Here is an 18,939-nt window from a genome sequence, read left to right on the forward strand (position 1 = left end):
ATTTTCTTTCCTTTCACGGCCCCTTCCCCCCATGAGAATAAGGCCTTTGCTTTGTTCCCTGTTGTACGCTTAGTATCTAGAGCAGGCTTGGCCTGCAGTGCTCAATAACTTTTGTTGAATCACTGTATGAATGGATGGATGGACCAAATGGACCTCTGTTCCAAAGAGGAGAGAACTCTACCATTTGAAGGCCTAGCCTAACAGGCTTTTCTATGCTAATCCTAAGGGCTCCTTACTTTTACAGTTTTTTTTTTTTTTTTTTTTTTTTTTTGACAGGCAGAGTGGACAGTGAGAGAGAGAGACACAGAGAGAAAGGTCTTCCTTTGCCGCTGGTTCACCCTCCAATGGCCGCCGCTGCAGCCGGCGCACCGCGCTGATCCTGGCAGGAGCCAGGAGCCAGGTGCTTTTCCTGGTCTCCCACGGGGTGCAGGGCCCAAGCACCTGGGCCATCCTCCACTGCACTCCCTGGCCACAGCAGAGAGCTGGCCTGGAAGAGGGGCAACCGGGACAGAATCCGGCGCCCCAACCGGGACTAGAACCCGGTGTGCCGGCGCCGCAAGGTGGAGGATTAGCCTATTGAGCCACGGCGCCGGCTCGTTTTTTTTTTTTTTTAAGATTTACTTATTTTGGGGGCTGGTGCTGTGGTACAACAGGTTAAGCCACCGCCTGTAATGCCAGCATCTCATATGGGTGCTGGTTTGAGTCCCAACCTTTCCACTTCTGATCCAGCTCCCTGCTAATGTACCTGGGAAAGCAGTGGAAAATGGCCCAAGTGCTTGGGCCCCTGCATCCACCTGCAAGACCCCAATGAAACTCCTGACTCCTGGCTTTGGCCTGTTTCAGCCCGGGTGGTTGCAGCAATCTGAGGAGTAAACTAGAGGATGGAAGATCTTTCTCTATCTTCCTCTCTCTCTCTCTGTAACTTTGCCTTTAAAATAAAGTAAATCTTTTTAAAAATGAAAGATTTACTTATGTTTTTATGGGAAAGGCAGAGTTATAGAGAAAGAGGGAGACAGATATCTTCTATCTGCTAGTTCACTCCCCAGGTGGCTGCAACAGCCAGGACTGAGCCAAGCTGGAGCCAGGAGCCAAGAGCTTCATCCAGGTCTTCCTGTGATGGCTGTAGGGGCCCAAACACTTGGGCCATTCCCTACTGCTTTCTCTAGGTCATTAGCAGAGAGCTAGATCTGAAGTGGAGCAGCCGGGACAGGACCCGGTGGCCATATGGATGCCAGCCATGAAGCGTGCAGCTTTGCCCCATATGCCACAGCGCAGCCCAGTTCTTTCTTCCATCAGGAATACTGTTATAATTATAATGCCCCCTGGTCTAAACAGGTTAACTAAGGTTAACATGCAAACTAAGAAACTGAAGTCCCAAATTTCCATTCTTTTTCAACCATATCCTGATACTTAATAGAATTAAAATGCTCAGTGCTGAGTATTCTAAGGAGTGTTTAATATACTGAGTTACTGCTTCCTTTCAAAGGACTCGAGGACAAATGCCATAAATGCAGTGCAGCCTGTTGCCAATGAATGAGGGCAGAGGCAGGATCCAAGAGACCTCTGAGTCAGTTCACCCTTCTGGTTTTACTCTGTGAATTAAACACTACGCTTACACAGCTGCGATTCATGCTCACTCCTAAGCCATAAAACCAGACATCTATTCCATAGTTACTTTTTTTTTTTTTTTTTTTACAGGCAGAGTGGACAGTGAGAGAGAGACAGAGAGAAAGGTCTTCCTTTGCCGTTGATTCACCCTCCAATGGCCGCCGCAGCCGGCGCGCTATGGCCAGCACACCGCGCTGATCCGATGGCAGGAGCCAGGTGCTTCTCCTGGTCTCCCATGGGGTGCAGGGCCCAAGCACTTGGGCCATCCTCCACTGCCTTCCCGGGCCACAGCAGAGAGCTGGCCTGGAAGCGGAACAATCGGGACAGAATCCGGCGCCTCAACCGGGACTAGAACCCGGGGTGCCGGCGCCGCTAGGCGGAGGACCAGCCTATTGAGCCGCGGCGCCAGCCTATTCCATAGTTAAACTTCATTGTGATTAATATTAGATTACTTTAAACTAACAGTTGTCTTTTGATCCCTAAGGGCAGCGTTTTGCTATTAAGCCTCCAAGCATATGAGAAGGCCAATTTCCACCTCTGAATCTGTATTCAGTGAATGTGAAACATGAATGTGTGTGCACATGTATGATCTGAGGTGGGTGATAGGTATGCACCACGCTACCATAACTACCAGCATCAACCTAGGGCAAACCACCTAGGGAAAGCTTAGGTATTCAGGAAAGGTAGATGGTACAAATGTTTGGGGAAAATGTTTTCAGTACATACTAAAAAAAATGTATGCACACAGGATGACTAAGCAATGCCTCTCCTGGGTATACACCCAAGAGAAACTTGTGCTTATGTCAATGCTAAGACATGTACAAGAACCTCCCTTACGTGATTATTTATTGTAAGCCTAAACTGGGCACAATCCACACATCCCTCAACAGTTGAAGCAGTGAGTATATGATGCAATGGAACCCTTTCCTCAGCAACATGAAAGGGCTGCAGGATGATACTGAATGAAATAAACACAAAAGAGCACTTACTCCATGACTGTTTTTATCAAGTTCAAGAATAAGGCAGAAGTCAAGGCTGGCGCTGCGGCTCACTAGACTAATCCTCCACCTGCGGCACTGGCAACCCGGGTTCTAGTCCCAGTTGGGGCGCCGGTTCCGTCCCGGTTGCCCCTCTTCCAGTCCAGCTCTCTGCTGTGGCCTGGGAGGGCAGTGGAGGATGGCCCAAGTGCTTGGGCCCTGCACCCCATGGGAGACCAGGAGGAAGCACCTGGCTCCTGGCTTTGGATCAGCGCAGTGTGCCGGCCATAGCAGCCATTTGGGGGGTGAACCAATGGCAAAGGAAGATCTTTCTCTCTGTCTCTCTCTCTCTCACTGTCCACTCTGCCTGTCAAAAAAAAAAAAAAAAAAAGTCAAAACAGTGGTTATCCTTGGGACTGCTGACCGGGCTGGGTGTGAGAACATGCTCCAGATCCAGATCTCTATGCTGGTTACATAAGGGTGCACGTTTTTAAAAACAGATCCAACTACGGCCGGAATCTTGGTGCAGCAGGTTAAGCTGTCGCCTGCAGTGCCAGCATCCCATATGAGTGCTTGTTCGAGTTCTGGCTGCTCCACTTCAGATCCAGCTCCCTGCTAATGGCCTAAGAAAGCAGGGAAGATGGCCCAAATGTTTGGGTCCCTGCACCCTGTGAGGACCCTGATGAAGCTCCTGGCTTCAGCCTGGCTCAGCCCTGACCATTGTAGCCATTTGTAGAGTGAACCTGCAGATGGAAAATCTCCCTCTCTCTCTGTAACTCTGCCTTTCAAATAAAACATGAAATCAAATCTTTTTTTTTTTTTTTTTTTTGGTAAGTTCACTGAAAGTAGAATTAAAAGGTAAATTTATTTTGGTGCAAAAAGACTGAAATTCATAGTTTTTTCATAATACACATTTCCCATAAACTTTCTGTAGACTGCCCCTTGTGTGCACAGATCTCAATATTTTATTTGCACCAAAATAAGCATCTTTTAATTGCATCTTCCATGAACTATTTGAAGCACCTGAAAATGCTTACATTGAAAATGTTACTGTTCAAATGGAAGTAAAACAGCACTGGGAACTTGGAACCTACATAGAGAAGGGAATAGATTATGAACATACTTCAGTTGGAAGACACTTTTTCAGACAGGAACCATGAGTTAACACCAGATTGGAAGGCTGACCTTCCAAACCTCTGACTGAGGACAGCATCCGTGGAAGAGGCGCTAGTTGGCCTGGGCAGTGCAGGGACAGGAGGCAGGAGCAGCTGAGTTTCACTGGGGCCCTAAACAACAACACACTCCAGCAGCCTCACACCAGCAGCCCAGAGGCCAGTCACAGGTCACTCGGAGAACCACTACGTCTCCTCGGCCCTGTTCTCACACCGTGCTCAAAGTCACTTACTGCTAAGAAGGGACAGGGAGGAAGCAAAGTGCATTACATTGTACTGACGTTTATTTTCTCACTGGCAGTCTTTGAGTATTCTATCCAACCACAGTCAGCTCTGTTGCCTTCTTAGTGGTTTCCCTGGCAAAATCCATGGAACAACACAATTGAAGTGGCACCCAAGGAACTCAATCAGCAGCTGTTAGGCCCTAAGTGTAGAACGAGAACCATGTTTCAAGACTCGATGCTGGCCACAATGAACTTACTCTCTGAACACGATGAAAGAAAAACCAACCATCCCAGAAACGTAGTGACCACTTACCCCCACAGACGATTACTGAGGGCACATTTAGGGCAGTGTTCTCCAGATTGCTTAAAACCATCCTCAAAACTTGAAAGCAACAGCAAGGAGTAGAATATCAAGGCAGAAGTTTATCAAGGGGCTACACTGACCCATCTAAGTTCATTAAAACAGTATTCTTGTATTTATTGATGAAGTCCATTTTCCTTAGCACCAGATAAAAAGGCTATATTGTTTGCTAGAACTATACTGGGTTGGGGATTACATTTTATTTTGTATTTTTCAAATTGATATATAGTACTGTATGTACTGCTGTGGTATAGTGTCAACTTTCAGTTTTGATTACAGCCAAAACCCATGGCACCACCACAGGAAGTCATGTACTTCATATGGGAGTAGAGAAGGGGAGAAGAGGGCCACAGGGAATTGATGAAGAAGCTTACAGCCAAGTTCATGGAAACAAATACACATTAGTTGCAGTTACTCTATTCAACCTGTTCAATTCTTTCAAGGAGAAATAGCAGGGAAAATGTTAAAATATTAAATAGCCATCCATGGTGTGGGCATTTGTGCAGTGGCTGAAACTGCCTCTTGCGATGCCACCATACTCTATCAGCGTGCCTGGTGCAAATTCCGGCTACTCTGCTTCCAACCCAGCTTCCTGCTGATGCACATCCTGGGATGCAGATGATTGCTTAAGTACTTGGGTCCCTGCCACCCTTGTGGGAGACCCAAATGGAGTTCTGGGCTCCTGACTTCACCTGGTCCAGCTCTGGAGGTTGCGTGCATTTGGGAAGTGAACCAGTGGATCAACGATTTCTTTCTCTCTCTCTCGCAAATAAAATTTAAATTTAAAAAAAGATTTTAAATAGCCATCCAGTCCGCAGTTTCATTCTCATTAATCTTTTAAATGAAAACAGGGTCTGTACTGTTCCTTGTTTCTCATGATTCCAAACCTTTAGACAGTGTCCATCTCTTGGTACCTTCTCTTTGACACTGAACTCTTCCTAAGCCATATCCAAGATTGTTATCAGTTATTCCTTTCCACAGATTAAAAATTTAAAAACAGGCTCTCTGCCTGCCTGCTGTCTTTCCTTTGGAAGATAAATCCATTTGTCAAGAAGAAGAAAAAAGAAGTTATAGTTTTATGTAAAATGCATGAAGTTAACTTTACAACTTACAAAGCTGCCAACCTAGCTGTATTTCAACACTGGGTTGCTGACGAAACTTCAACAAAGGCTCAACATGTTTGAGCACAAAGGACAAACAGCAAAGAACTACAACTGCAACAACTACTCTTGCAGCACTGTGACCTCATGCAAGTCTGCCAACATCTCTGGGCATCATTTTTCTCATGTATGAAATGCAACACAGCCTCACTCTTGTGAGGATCAAATAATATAGTGCCCAAAATAGGCCTCACAAACAGTAAAGGCCTTACACAATCAACATTCGTTCTTTTATCAACATGCTCAGTGCCCTGAGCACAAAATGATCCTTCCCACTCTTGTACCACCTTCCCCAGGGGACTTTGCTTCCTCGCTTTCAGTTTGTGTGGAAGGAAATTCTCTCTTCATCACCTTCCCTGAGCCTTAGTAGTTTTAGAGCCACACATGTGCTGTGGTCTAAGAAGCATGAATAGAAAGGCTCATACACAAACACGGAGAGTTCCTGAGCAGGAACAATGGGCAAAACCACACTTCTGGGATCTTCACTGTCTGGCTCTGTGTGTCTGCGAAGAGGTGGATGCCATGGGGTAAGAGGCCATCAAATACCTAAAATGCAGCTGCACACGGAATGCCATTCCCTGCAGCCAGCCCTTGCTAATCCGCACAGCAGCGTCTACTCCCGGCAGTGCTGAACTGTGCCATTGGGACTAATCCCAGAGGCTTATTCTTATTTATTCATTTGAAATCCTGATTTGAATTGTGCTGTCATGTCACTGTCCTTCTTGGCATACAGTAAACTGCACACAGACACACACGGACAGTGCTCAATGAAACGCTGAACCCAGCCTCTCCCAAAGAAGAGTAAAGCAAGAAACTGGAAAAAGATTCGAGACGTCGAACAGTGACCGATACCATTGGTGCGTCTCTCCCTCCAGGTAGCTGAAACCTACAGGCAGGCTTTAAGGAACTTCAAATGAGTTTGAAGCACATGCCCCAAACCTAAAGCTGACTAAGGAAAACACTTAAAGTAAATATCTTGTCTATAGCGGGTGATGACGCCTGCAGCCATGAGGAACCTAACCTCCAAGACTCTCAAATACAGCAATGTTCGTTAGTGAGAGAGAGGGCAGTTCAGGGACTGCCACTGTGGTGCGGTGGATTTCAGGCCAGCGCTTGTGGTGCCAGTATCCTATATGGGAGTGCTCTGCTTCTGATTCATCTCCCTGCTAACACACCCTGAAGGCAGCAGTACTTGGGCCCCTGCCACACAAGCAGGAGAACCCACATGAGGCCTGGTTCATCCCCAGCCGTTGCAGCCATCTGGGGAGTGAGCCAGAGAATGGAAGCTCACTCTCTCACTCTCCTCCTCCCACTCTGTAAGTCTACCTTTCAAATAAATAAATCTTAGATAAAGGAAGGCATATTATTGGATTTTCTCCTTTCATACAGCTTGGCTTCAAGCTACACACAAGTAAATGTATCACAAAGGGACCAAGTATGCTTGGCGCTCTGATGTTCCCCTTCTCATACAAGCTAATCTATCAACTCAACAACCACAATTCATTGTCCACGTGATTTTCTCACCCTCAGCACCATTTGCTGATAGGAAATGACTTCTTATCCCCCAAGGAGTTTGGATACTGGAAAGTTCACACGTACTCGGAAGCGATACAGACTTTTCTTCTTTGCTCTTTTGAAACTGAAGAGTCTGCAACAGTAGGTTTCTTTGCATTGTGACTCGTGCTGTCGTCATTATCATGATCACACAACGGAAATTTACAGGTGCTAACAGCACAGGTGCCAGATAACCTTCTCAGTCTCTTCAGTGTTCACTCTCTGTCCCAACCCTATCTCTGCGGTTACCATCCTCATTCCACAGTTGAGGGCAGGAGACAAATCAGTTCATCATGTTGCCAAAGGTGATGAAACTAGGTAAGTGGTAGAGAAATCTGAGCCGAGGGATCTGGATTCTGAGGCTAAATGAGTCAGTCAGTTTGGCAGGGTAAGAGAGGAGACGGTACCCTCCCAATATGCTGGTTCACTCCCCAAACCCCTGCAGTGACTACGGCTAAGCTAGGCTGAAGCCAGCAGCTAGGAAGTCAGTCTGGGACTCCCAAGTGGGAAGCAAGGACCAAAGCACTTGAGCCATCACCTGCTGCCCCCCCCGGAGCACACTAGCAGGAAGCTGGAAATGGGAGCAGAGCTGGGATTTGAACCCAGACACTCTGCTATGGGATGTGGGCATATCAACAGCTGGGTCAAATACCTGCCCTTGAAGCTGAGCTCTGGATCACCACTGCCCACAGGGAACACGGCTGCATTCCTCAAACCTGCCCTTTTCATGGTGCTCCACATTATTGTCCAAGAATGCTGGTAGAGCTAATGTGTACAGGATAACCCTCTGCTTATCAAACACAGAGATGAGGGAACTATAGCTATGCATGACCTGATAGATACTATCAGCGCTACAAAAATCTTGCAGTTAGTAAGTGCCTATTTGTCCCAAGGCAGTCAGCAAAACTAATGCAAAGGGTAGAAACACAGACTATCTGATTGCAAAGGGGCTTTATAAATTGCCTACACTAACCTTTAACAGAAAAGAAACTGAGGTTCAGAGAGAACCAAAGATTTCCTCAAGGTCCTAAAAGTGTCACGGGGGTGGGTATTCAGCACAGTGGCAAAGACATCACTTGCGAGGTGTGCATCCTCTATCAGAGAACCTGGGTTCAGGTCCTTATTCTGTTCCCCATCCCAGCGTCTTGGCAATGCATATCCTGGGAAGCAGTGGTGATGGCCCAAGTACGTGGGTCCATACCACCCACAAGGGAGACCCAGACTGAGATCTAGGCTGCTAGCTCTGACGTGGCCAAGTGAAGCCCAGGCTGCTGTGGGCATCTCAGGAGTGAGCCACAAGATGAAAGCTCTCTGTTTCTCTGCCCTTTAAATAAATAATAAAGAAACAAATATTCCAAAAAGTAACTTTTTCTTTAAAAAAAAAGGGCATCTTAGAATTAGTCCTGCTTCCCACCTTTGCTCCCTGGATTCCCCTTAAACTCCAAACTCTTTGTCTATGCAACAGCATCTACTTCCATAGTCTTATGATCAATATGCTGATACCTCTCAGGGTTTTATCTCTGACAGAATTGACCTAGAGATTGTCACGTGTCTACCAGCATTCCCCCTGTTATGTTACATAAGTTCTTCAAAATCATCTAGTCTATGAAGTCAACTCACTGTTACCTATCCAAAATCTGCTACTTTCTAAAAGAATGAATTGCACACCAGTCTTGTGCTAGATTCTCCCTCTCCTTCATCTTTATTTTGAGCTAAGGTGGCACACAGCAGGAAGAAGTGGAGGAGGACCACCATGCCTCTCCTTGGGAGCTGAGACTTAATGCCCACTCAGACCTTCCTGAGGGACATGGGGGAAGTCTCTACGTCTTTGCTAACTGCATCCTGCTGGACACCCGAGACACCAGGTTGACGCAGTGACTGGATGAGGCGGTGTGATGACATTTCACCACATAAGAGAAAGCACCAGGGGCCAGTCCTGTGGTGCAGCGGGTTAAAGCCCCACCGGCTGCTCCACTTCCAATCCAGCTCTCTGCTATGGCCTGGGAAGGCAGTGGAAGATGGCCCAAGTCCTTGGGCCCCTGCACCTGCATGCAAGACCCAGAAGAAGCTCCCGATTCCTGGCTTCAGATCAGCTCAGCTCTGGCCATTGCGGTCATTTGGGGAATGAACCAGTGGATGGAAGACCTCTCTCTCTCTAGTTAGACTACTCTCTCTAACCTTGTCTTTCAAATATTTTTAGTATATGTGCTGAAGTGAGCACATGTCTTTCAAATAAATAAAATAAATCTTTATAAATAAAAAATAGACAAAGCACAAGAGAAAGTCCTACATTTTCAGTCAGAAGCAAATGACATTTCTCCACTGAATAAATTGTCAGGAGTGGCAAAACTTAAAAGGATTTCTGAATGCAGCCCAGCCCTGCTGCTTGTTACATGTAAGATAAAGGTCACCTATCAAACATGGCAACAACACTGAAGACACAAGGACTGTGATTATTTGGGGGCTGGGGGACAGAGAAGGGGGTAATAACTGAGAGGCACCTGGTGGTAGCGGAGAGTAAGTAGAAAAACTCAGATGGCAGGAGTTACATTTTTTTAGCCATTTTTATTTGAAAGGCAGAGTTACAGAGAAAGAGAAGGAAAGACAGAGAAAGATCATCTGTCCATCTGCCCACTCCCCAAATAGCCACAATGGCTAGGGCTGGGCCAGGCTGACGTTAGGAGCTTCATTCAGGTCTCCCATGTGGGTGCAGGGACCCAAGCACTTGGGTCATCTTCCGCTGTTTTCCCAGGCACATTAGCAGGGAGCTGGATTGGAAGTGGAGCAGCCAGGACATGAACCAGTGTCCATATCAGATGCCAATGTTGCAGGTGGTAGCTTAACCTGCTATGCCACAATACAAGGCCTCAAGGAGTTGCATCTTAAGGAGATGGTGGGAAATGCAGGCAAATATATAGACAAGTTTTTAAAAATAAAGCCTGGCTGGTGCCACAGCTCAATAGGCTAATCCTCTGCCTGCGGCGCCAGCACACCGGGTTCTAGTCCAGGTCGCTCCTCTTCCTGTCCAGCTCTCTGCTGTGGCCCGGGAGTGCAGTGGAGGATGGCCCAAGTCCTTGGGCCCTGCACCCGCATGGGAGACCAGGAGAAGCACCTGGCTCCTGGCTTCAGATCACTGCAGTGTGCCGGCCACGGCGGCCATTTTGGGGGTGAACCAACAGAAAAGGAAGACCTTTTTCTCTGTCTCTCTCTCACTGTCCACTCTGCCTGTCAAAAAAATAAAAATAAAGAAAGGAAAAAAAAAAAAAAACAAAGCCTAATTCTAATTCAGAAAACACTTTCCTAATTCTGACTAGGTGCCAGGTACCCTGTCAAACATGCTCCTGCAGAACAAGTGGAGAGCAAGCCAGGTGACGTCACCGTGACCAGTCACAGCAGGGCTCCTGAGGGCAGGATCTACTCAAGCTTTTCCTTCCCTGAGAAGTCAAAGTGGGAAGAGAAAAGCTGATGATACAGAAGAAAAGATAATTTAGATAAAAGGCCTTAAAGTCAATCAAGGGATATGGAATTGAGGGAACAATAACAGATGATAAGTATTTATTTGAAGTCTATAAAATAAACTTTGGCTTCAGATTAGCCAAATCAGTAAACTACACTGCTCTTTTTTATTCACAAATAATAGCTATTGACACTTTGAGACTGCTGCTTACGTTTAATCTGCTCCATCACTGACAACATAAAAGCTTTCACCTTCCTTCAGCACAAATGAAGAGAAAATGCAACAAATGCTGTCGCTTCTGCAACAGCTAAGCAGATCTGACCATCAGACAAAAGCTATAAGCTAGCAGAAGGAAACCACAGCGTGATCACAAAAAACTTGTCCCATTTTTTCCTATTTAATTTGCTTTTGAAAAACTTGAAATCTAAAGGCTCAATTCATCTTAATGATGTCATGCATTCTTCACAAGCTGTGGACTTAGGAAGGCACAGAAGATGTAGACAATGAGCTCCCCACAAAGGTGGCCCTTTATCTTCCACATTAATTTTAAAATAAATTTTCAATTAAGAGAGTAGCATGAGAGGAGTGGATGTTTAACCTAGTGGTTAAGACACTTGCATTCCACATAGGAGTTCCAGCTAAGGCACACCCTGGGAAGCAGAGTGATGGCAAGTAACTAGAACCCTACCACCTGCGTGCCACCCTTGACTTAAAGATTTATTTTATTTAATTGAAAGAAAGAGTTACAGAGAGAGGTAGAGACAGAGAGAGAGGTCTTCCATCTGCTGGTTCACTACCCAGATGGCTGCAATGGCCGGAACTGTGCCGATCCGGAGCCAGGAGCTTCTTCCAGGTCTCCCACGTGGGTGCAGGGACCCAAGGACTTGGGCCATCTTCTACTGCTTTCCCAGGCCATAGCAGAGAGCTGGATCAGAAGTGGAGCAGCCGGGACTCAAATTGGTGCCCATATAGGATGCCAGCACTTCAAGCCAGGGCTTTAACACGCTGCACCACAGCGCCGGCCCCAACCCTTGACTTTTGTTCCTAGCTCCTGGCTTCCACCTGGCCCAGGCCCAGTTGTTGAGGCAATGTAGACAGTAAACCAAAGTATAGGAGTTCTCTGTATCTTAAATAAGTTATAAATACATTAATTAATTAACATGAGGGAACCAGAGAAATATTCTGGTAATGAACAAGTGGTACATTTAGTGAAGAAAGTTCTGTCTTAATTTGTTCAAAATCTTCCTGTATATTTAAAGCACCAGAAGTCATATAAATTCTACTTATTTTTATTTTAAAAAAGTTTTAAATCTTTCTTTTTACTCAAGAAAGTATGTCAGACGTGTTCTGATAATATAAACTGATTTTATTATATTTACAGTAAATTTCATTGACATATTTACATGTTCCACTTCTGATTCAGCTCCCTGCTAATGAGCCTGGGAAAGCAGCAGAAGGTGGCCCAAGTACTTGGGCCCCTGCACCCATGTGGGAGACCTGCATGAAGCTCCTAGCTCTTGGCTTCAGCCTGGCCCAGCCCCTATCTCATATGTATATATAAAAAAAGACCATTTGGCATTTTCAACAAGTTTTGAAAGCCTGCCTTTGCTCTGTGCTTACACAAAGCAGTAATGGGATCATTCATCAGGTTTACACAGGACAATTGTGGCTTCTATCAGTTGTCTCTATTAAAATTCCCTTCAATAAATTACATGTTCACCCTACTTAATAAGAGCAGCATCCCTGTACGCTGCAACAATTTACTGAGGCACCTGGGACTTGCACTTCAGTTTTAAAGAGAACCTTTTGGTACTCTTTTCATTTCTTCCATGGTTACCGACTTAGGATCCCTCTCCTGGGAGCCACTCTAATTAAGTCAATTTTCTTAGAAATACTATCCACTTAATCTATCTCCAAAGTGTTTCACAAAGCACCTGGCAAATTTCAGTATTTTCTCTCCTCTGATATCTGATGTCATTTTTTTTATTTTGTCATTTAATAAAAGATATTTGTTAATTATACAAAAATTTAAAAAAATAGACATTTAGAAAATTACCCATAACCCCATCACTCAGAAGTAATTACTTTTTATATTGTCACGTAAAACATTCCAGCTTTTTACCTGTCTCTACATCTACCTATCTATATACACACAGGCTGATTAACTTGCTCTTTCCAGATTGCATGCGTGAACATCTTTTCCATGTCTATAAACCCAGAGTTACACCTTCAATCTCAAAAGAGTTGTGAAACATGGCCATCCCATAACCTTCTCAAATATATTCCTGACAATACAAGATGGGTAGACATGTGAATTTTTAGGAACTATTTTTAACAATAATGCAGTGAACATGATGTAATATTTTGGAGTGCTTATTATAATTATAGTACAAATTATTGAAAGTGGAAGTGCTAAGCCAATGACAGATACACTTAGACTTAAAATAATTTTTTTCTTATAAGAAATAAGCATGCTTCTTACATGAAAAAGTAGCAAAAACAAAGATTTTATGTAATCCATTACCCAGGGTCAGCCTCTGTTAACATTTTGCTATAGATGTCCACAAGTTTTAATAAATGCTGGGAGTGTGTGTGTGTGTGTGTGTGTGCGTTTTTATGTGGGAAAGAGCACACATTTTCGGGAAAGAGTGAGCAGTGACCAAAAGACACCTCCCACTCAAAAAGATACACAGGATTTTGCTAATATTCTCTCTAGATTTTTATTTATTATTTATTTATTTATCTATTTATTTATTTTGATAGGCAGAGTTAGACAGTGAGAGAGAGTGAGAGAGAGAGAGAGAGAGAGAGAGAAAGGTCTTCCCTCCATTGGTTCACTCCCCAAATGGCCACTACAGCCGGCACGCTGCGCCGATCCGAAGCCAGGAGCCAGGTGCTTCCTCCCGAACTCCCAGGCAGGTGCAGGGCCCAAGGACCTGGGCCATCCTCCACTGCCCTCCCGGGCCACAGCAGAGAGCTGGACTGGAAGAGGAGCAACCGGGGCAGAATCTGGCACCCCAACCGGGACTAGAACCTGGGGTGCCGGCGCCGCAGGCGGAGGATTAGCCAAGTGAGCTGCGGCACCAGCTTCTCTTTAGATTTTTGAAAAAGATTTATTTATTTGAAAGAGTGAGATCTTCCATCCACCGGTCATTCCTCACATGGCCACAAGGGCCAGAGGTGGGCTGATCTGAAGCCAGGAAGCAGGAGCTTCTTCCGGGTCTCCCACACAGGTGCAGGGGCCCAAGGACTTGGGCATCTTCTACTGCTTCTACTGCTTCTACTGCTTTCCCAGGCGTAGCACAGATCTAAATAGGAAGTGGAGCAGCCAAGACTCGAACCAGCACCAATATGGGATGCCAGTGCTGCAGGCAGAGGCTTTACCTGCTACATCACAGTGCTGACCCCTGTTTAGACGGTTTTGAAGTCTTTATTATTTCATTGTGCCTTCCCTCAAGGCCATCAGACCACATGTTGCCTTGATGTCAGCACCAAGGAAGTCATGTTTAGCCATGATCATGTTGTACCATGGGCCAGTATCACCTGGCTCGTGTCAATCTGAAAGATGCACTTCTTAGTCTTGCCATCAGGGAGAGGAAACTCTATCTTCCTGTCAATGCAGGTGTCGTAAGTGCTGGATCCAGTTTCTATTCAGTTGGTAGTCATAACAACTTTACATCTCCTGTTGCATCAAATCCATCCAGCTACTTCCACAGTTCCAGCATTGTTTGCTGAATCTCTCTTTTACTGTCAGAATTTGAGTCATATCTTTTTGTCCCATTAGCATAAATTTCCTCAATAAACACAATGGATGGTGCATGTTCTCTGGCAATGCAAAACAATTCCCGTACAAGCTTGGGCCCATCGCATAGGTATTTCTGAATAAGGTCAAAGCCAACCATTCTCAAGAAAGTGGCCGAGGCTTGGTCTGCCACTGCCTTGGCCAACCAGGTTTTTACCTGTGCCAGTCTGAATGTAGAGCATGACCCCTTGGGGAGATTTAGCCCCATCATTTCATAAGACTCTGGGTGGGTGAGAGGAAGCTCCACAGATTCCTTAATTTCTTGGATTTGGTTGTCCAACCCTGGTCTCCAGTATCGGCATGGGTCTCTTGAGGGGCCTTTTCCACCTCCGTCACTGTGACCAGGGGATCCGTGTCATCCATCAACACCTCTATCGTAGCATGCACTTTGTGGATGAGCAGGACCGAGCAGCCTGGTGCCAGCAGACCCTTGTCCATACATGCAAGGAGGCTGACACGGTGTTCTGACCCCATGGAGGTCAACATTTTGGCGTGGTCATAATCGATGATCTCCTCCATGGTTCCTACTGACACCGGGGTCCCTCTCAGGCCACCCACCTTTGCCCTTTCCTCCTGCTTTTCCTCTATGGTTTTATTCGTTCCTGATTTCTGACAATCTCTTCCTGCAAGACGACACAGTCTTTAATTCTAACTGCCATAATTTTTCAGCACTGAGTGTGAGGTGTTACCAGTGGCAGCTTGTGGCAGTATCTGGTTCCTTTGTCTTCTTCTTAGTCCCCATTCTGGTTGGTACAGGAGGTCTACATTTCTTTTTCTTGTCCTTGTTGTCCCCTTCTTGCCTCCTCCAGGGCCACCATCACCACTCCGACGTGGACCCATCCTGACTCAGCCACTCGAGTTACCACTGCTGGGAGTGCTGGGCTGCTTCTTTTAACCACAAATGAGACCACACTCTACTCACACATACTGGTCTGTCACTTACCCACCTTCCTGCACAGCCTAATTGTACATGGCTCCAAGATAGTCAATAGATAAAAGAATTGTAATTTGATTGTCTGCTAATGGAAATTTAAGGTGTTTCCAATATTTGTTATTATAAATAATGCCATAATAAATAGTGTTTCTTTATTTTTCGCACCCTTGTCCAATCAGTTTCTTAGGCTAAATTCCCAGACGTGTTACTGCTAGATCAGAGGACAAAGACTTCAAGGCTTTTTATGAACACATCATCCATGAGAAAGTCTGCATCAATTAACATTTCTCAACAGATCCAAGACTGATTATTCTACACATTCACATCAACCTTGGCATTCTTCTTAGACTCCGATAATAAAAGCACTCTGAGTTTTTGTTTTAATTTTTTTAATTAACAAAATTAACAGGTATTTTTATGTGCCTTGTGGCCTTTCCCAATAAGTTAGCAAGTTGTTTTATATTATCTATTAGTACCTAGTTATACATCAAATAGCCAAAATGTATTTCTTAAAATCTGGGGTCGTACTTCACTGGAGAATTTTTAAAAAGAGAAAGAAAAACATGTCTTGTACTTCTAAAAATAGCTCTGGCGTTCCTGCTTGGTATTTTGCTTTAAGTTTATTCCAATTCAGACAAGTGAGAACAACCATTTTCTCTACATTAAATAAAAAAAAAGGTTGTACCAGGCAAAATTATCATTTTTTTTTTCAGAGCACAGAATTCAGTATAGCACAGGTCCACTCCAGAAGTTCCAGTGTAATAGGCTCTTTAATAAATATCATGCAGTCTCATCTCTAGCTGCTCCAGGGAACACACCATTAAAATGACACTACAGGAAAGCTCTGTTCCTCTGCAAGGTTCCAAGTATTAAAGATTGGGGTTACAGTTTTTCTCAGAGCTTTCATTTTTAAATAAGCACCCATTATGAACAATTGTGACTGATTTCCTTTGGAATAAAAACATGGTGAACACTTTTTTTTTTTTTAATGGTTAAGAACAAATGACCTGCAAGTGAATCCAAGATAATGAGCAGTGATTGTAACATTCCATCAAAGCATTTTTGTTGAAATGCTTTAAAAACAATATTCAGAATACAAATTCTTCCCGCCAGAAAAAGAATACATACTCCAAAACACACTCCATTTATAAACATTTGTTTTATTTTAAAATGTACATGTATAAAATACTTCAGTGTTTCTAGCAGCCATAATTCAAGTAACTAAACATAATTATCAATTTCAAACAGGAAATCAACTTTTTGGGCTACACTAAAGTTTACAGTTAAGAGATGTGACTAGGAGATCACAGAATAATGATAAAGCAAGAAAACATTTATTTTCATCAATTCTAACCAGAATAAATTTTTGTCTTTTTTAGCATTTTTTTTTGTTTTGATAAATTGTTGCCTATTTTATCCAACTTTATAATGCTTGGCAAAATGTATAAAGTCATATTACAGCATTAAATGGTAGCATAAGCATTCAGTAAAATAAATGTTTATATTCTTAAAGCATTCATCAGAAAGATACTCAAATTCTAAAGGCTTATGTTAGTACGTTGATAAAAGTATTTTTTATTATTCAAATATAGCAACTATGTGACACAAATCTTTTCTTCCTTCTCTTCATATTAAATAATTGAGTCTGACCTAAATTTTTTTATTTATTATTTATTTTCATTTTATTTTAAAGGCATAAGTGAGAGAGAAAGAGACAGAGATGTAACCACCTTTGATTTTCTGGTTCAGTCTCCAAATGCCTGCAATAGCTGGGGCTGGGCCAGACTTAAGCCAGGAGCCCTGAACCTAACCAAGGTCTCCCACATGGGTGGCAAGGACCCAAGTACTCGAGCCACCATCTGCTGCCTCCCAGTATGTACATGAGCAGGAAGCTGGGACTGGAAGCAGAGCTGGGATTCAAACCCAGGCATTAGCATGGGGGATACAGGCATCTCAACACTGTTCCAAACACCTGCCCCCATGAGATTAATCTTATCTTCTCCACTCATTTCCTGAACTACAGGTCTCCAAAAAAAGTATTTCAAAATCTAGTGCAAAAGATGATTAAAAGAACCGATTAGGAAAATAAGATGACATTTGGAGAGGGAAAGGCCATTCTATATAATTAGTACTGCTAATTGACCCTCAGTGGATGGGCTTACTAGACTTTTCCCAGAAGTAAGACACTGATTAACTCCTCATGAAATGAATAAATGAACCCAATGGAGATCATTTATTGTTGAGATTAAATAATCCTCAAAAATATCACCAAAGAGCGGCCAACCAGAATAAGAACCAAATCAACGGCCAGCGCCGTGGCTCACTAGCTTAATCCTCCGCCTTGCGGCGCCGGCACACAGGGTTCTAGTCCCGGTCGGGGTGCCGGATTCTGAACCGATTGCCCCTCTTCCAGGCCAGCTCTCTGCTGTGGCCTGGGAGTGCAGTGGAGGATGGCCCAAGTCCTTGGGCCCTGCACCCCATGGGAGACCAGGATAAGTACCTGGCTCCTGCCTCGGATCAGCGCGGTGCGCTGGCCGCAGCGCGCCAACCACGGCAGCCATTGGAGGGTGAACCAACGGCAAAGGAAGACCTTTCTCTCTGTCTCTCTCTCTCACTGTCCACTCTGCCTGTCAAAAAAAAAAAAAAAAAAAAAAAGAACCAAATCAAGATAAATTGAAAAGTCAAGTCATCCCCTATACAAAGGTGCTAAGAAAAAGGTGATTAAAAAAAAAAAAAAAAAAACACAAGGTGTGGGAGCTATCTGAAAAAGAGTTATCTGCAAAATAATAGAGACAAAAATCAGAGTGAGAGCATCTCTCGCATTTCCAGGTAGGATGGGGTGCCCTGAGGCAGGTGCTGGGAGAAATCTCATGTCTGCAGACTCAAAGCAAGTGTGCAAAGTGGTACCACCGGGTTGACAATGTTTGCTGAAACCAGCCCTGCAAAGCATTAATCGGTATCCACAGCAACTCTCCTTATCCTCGTTTAGGAAACCATTTGATGTTAACCCAGGAGCTCAGGGAGGTTAAGCAAGCCACAGGAAGAAAACATCTCCTCATTGCCATCATGACTGCACCAGGCTGAGTGGTTTCCATTTTGGGTTTAAATGACAAAATGGCATTTTTCTTCATTAGTCTGTCTGATGATTTTTGAGTCACCTAGATCAACTCACCAGAGTCTAGTCAACCTTGCAAGATGAGGACACCATGCTTATAGACCTACAAAGCTACAAACTGCATTTTTTAAAACCTTGAAAAATTCCCCCAGGTAACAATACTACATCAAAGCTCCTTAGCACCAGCTACACAGTCTAGACTCTGCCTTCTTTTTCAATCTCAACTACTATCACAATTGTGGTCATTACCATCAGCAACATCAAAGCTAACGTTTCTTAAGTGCTCTTTAAATTGGGTCAAGACCTGTCCTCAGCATTGTGCACTTGATACTTCATTTAAAACTGACAAAACCAATGGAGAACATAGTGTTGTTTTCATTGTTCTACTAATGGGGAACACAAGGGTTAAAGCCTGTCCCTCATCACCTCCCTGAAGACTTTCACACTTCAGCCACACTGAAATACAGTCAGCCTGCCATTTCTGTAGGTTCTTCAACCTGTGGATTTAATCAGCCATGGGTTCAAAATACAGGTATGTATATTTGTTACTTATAACAAATACATATACTATACAC

The 18,939-nt window shown here is 44.3% G+C and overlaps 1 protein-coding gene and 1 pseudogene across 4 annotated transcripts in view; both read right to left on the reverse strand.

The window, feature by feature from the left end:
- The window catches only part of PIP5K1B (phosphatidylinositol-4-phosphate 5-kinase type 1 beta), a 393,421-nt gene that overhangs the window by 245,211 nt on the left and 129,271 nt on the right, over positions 1-18,939 (reverse strand). The gene's annotated exons all lie outside the window — the stretch shown is intronic.
- Positions 13,807-15,296, reverse strand: LOC138844141 (26S proteasome regulatory subunit 4 pseudogene; annotated as a pseudogene).

The sequence above is a fragment of the Oryctolagus cuniculus genome, chromosome 1, assembly GCF_964237555.1.
Source record: "Oryctolagus cuniculus chromosome 1, mOryCun1.1, whole genome shotgun sequence".
NCBI lineage: Eukaryota > Metazoa > Chordata > Mammalia > Lagomorpha > Leporidae > Oryctolagus > Oryctolagus cuniculus.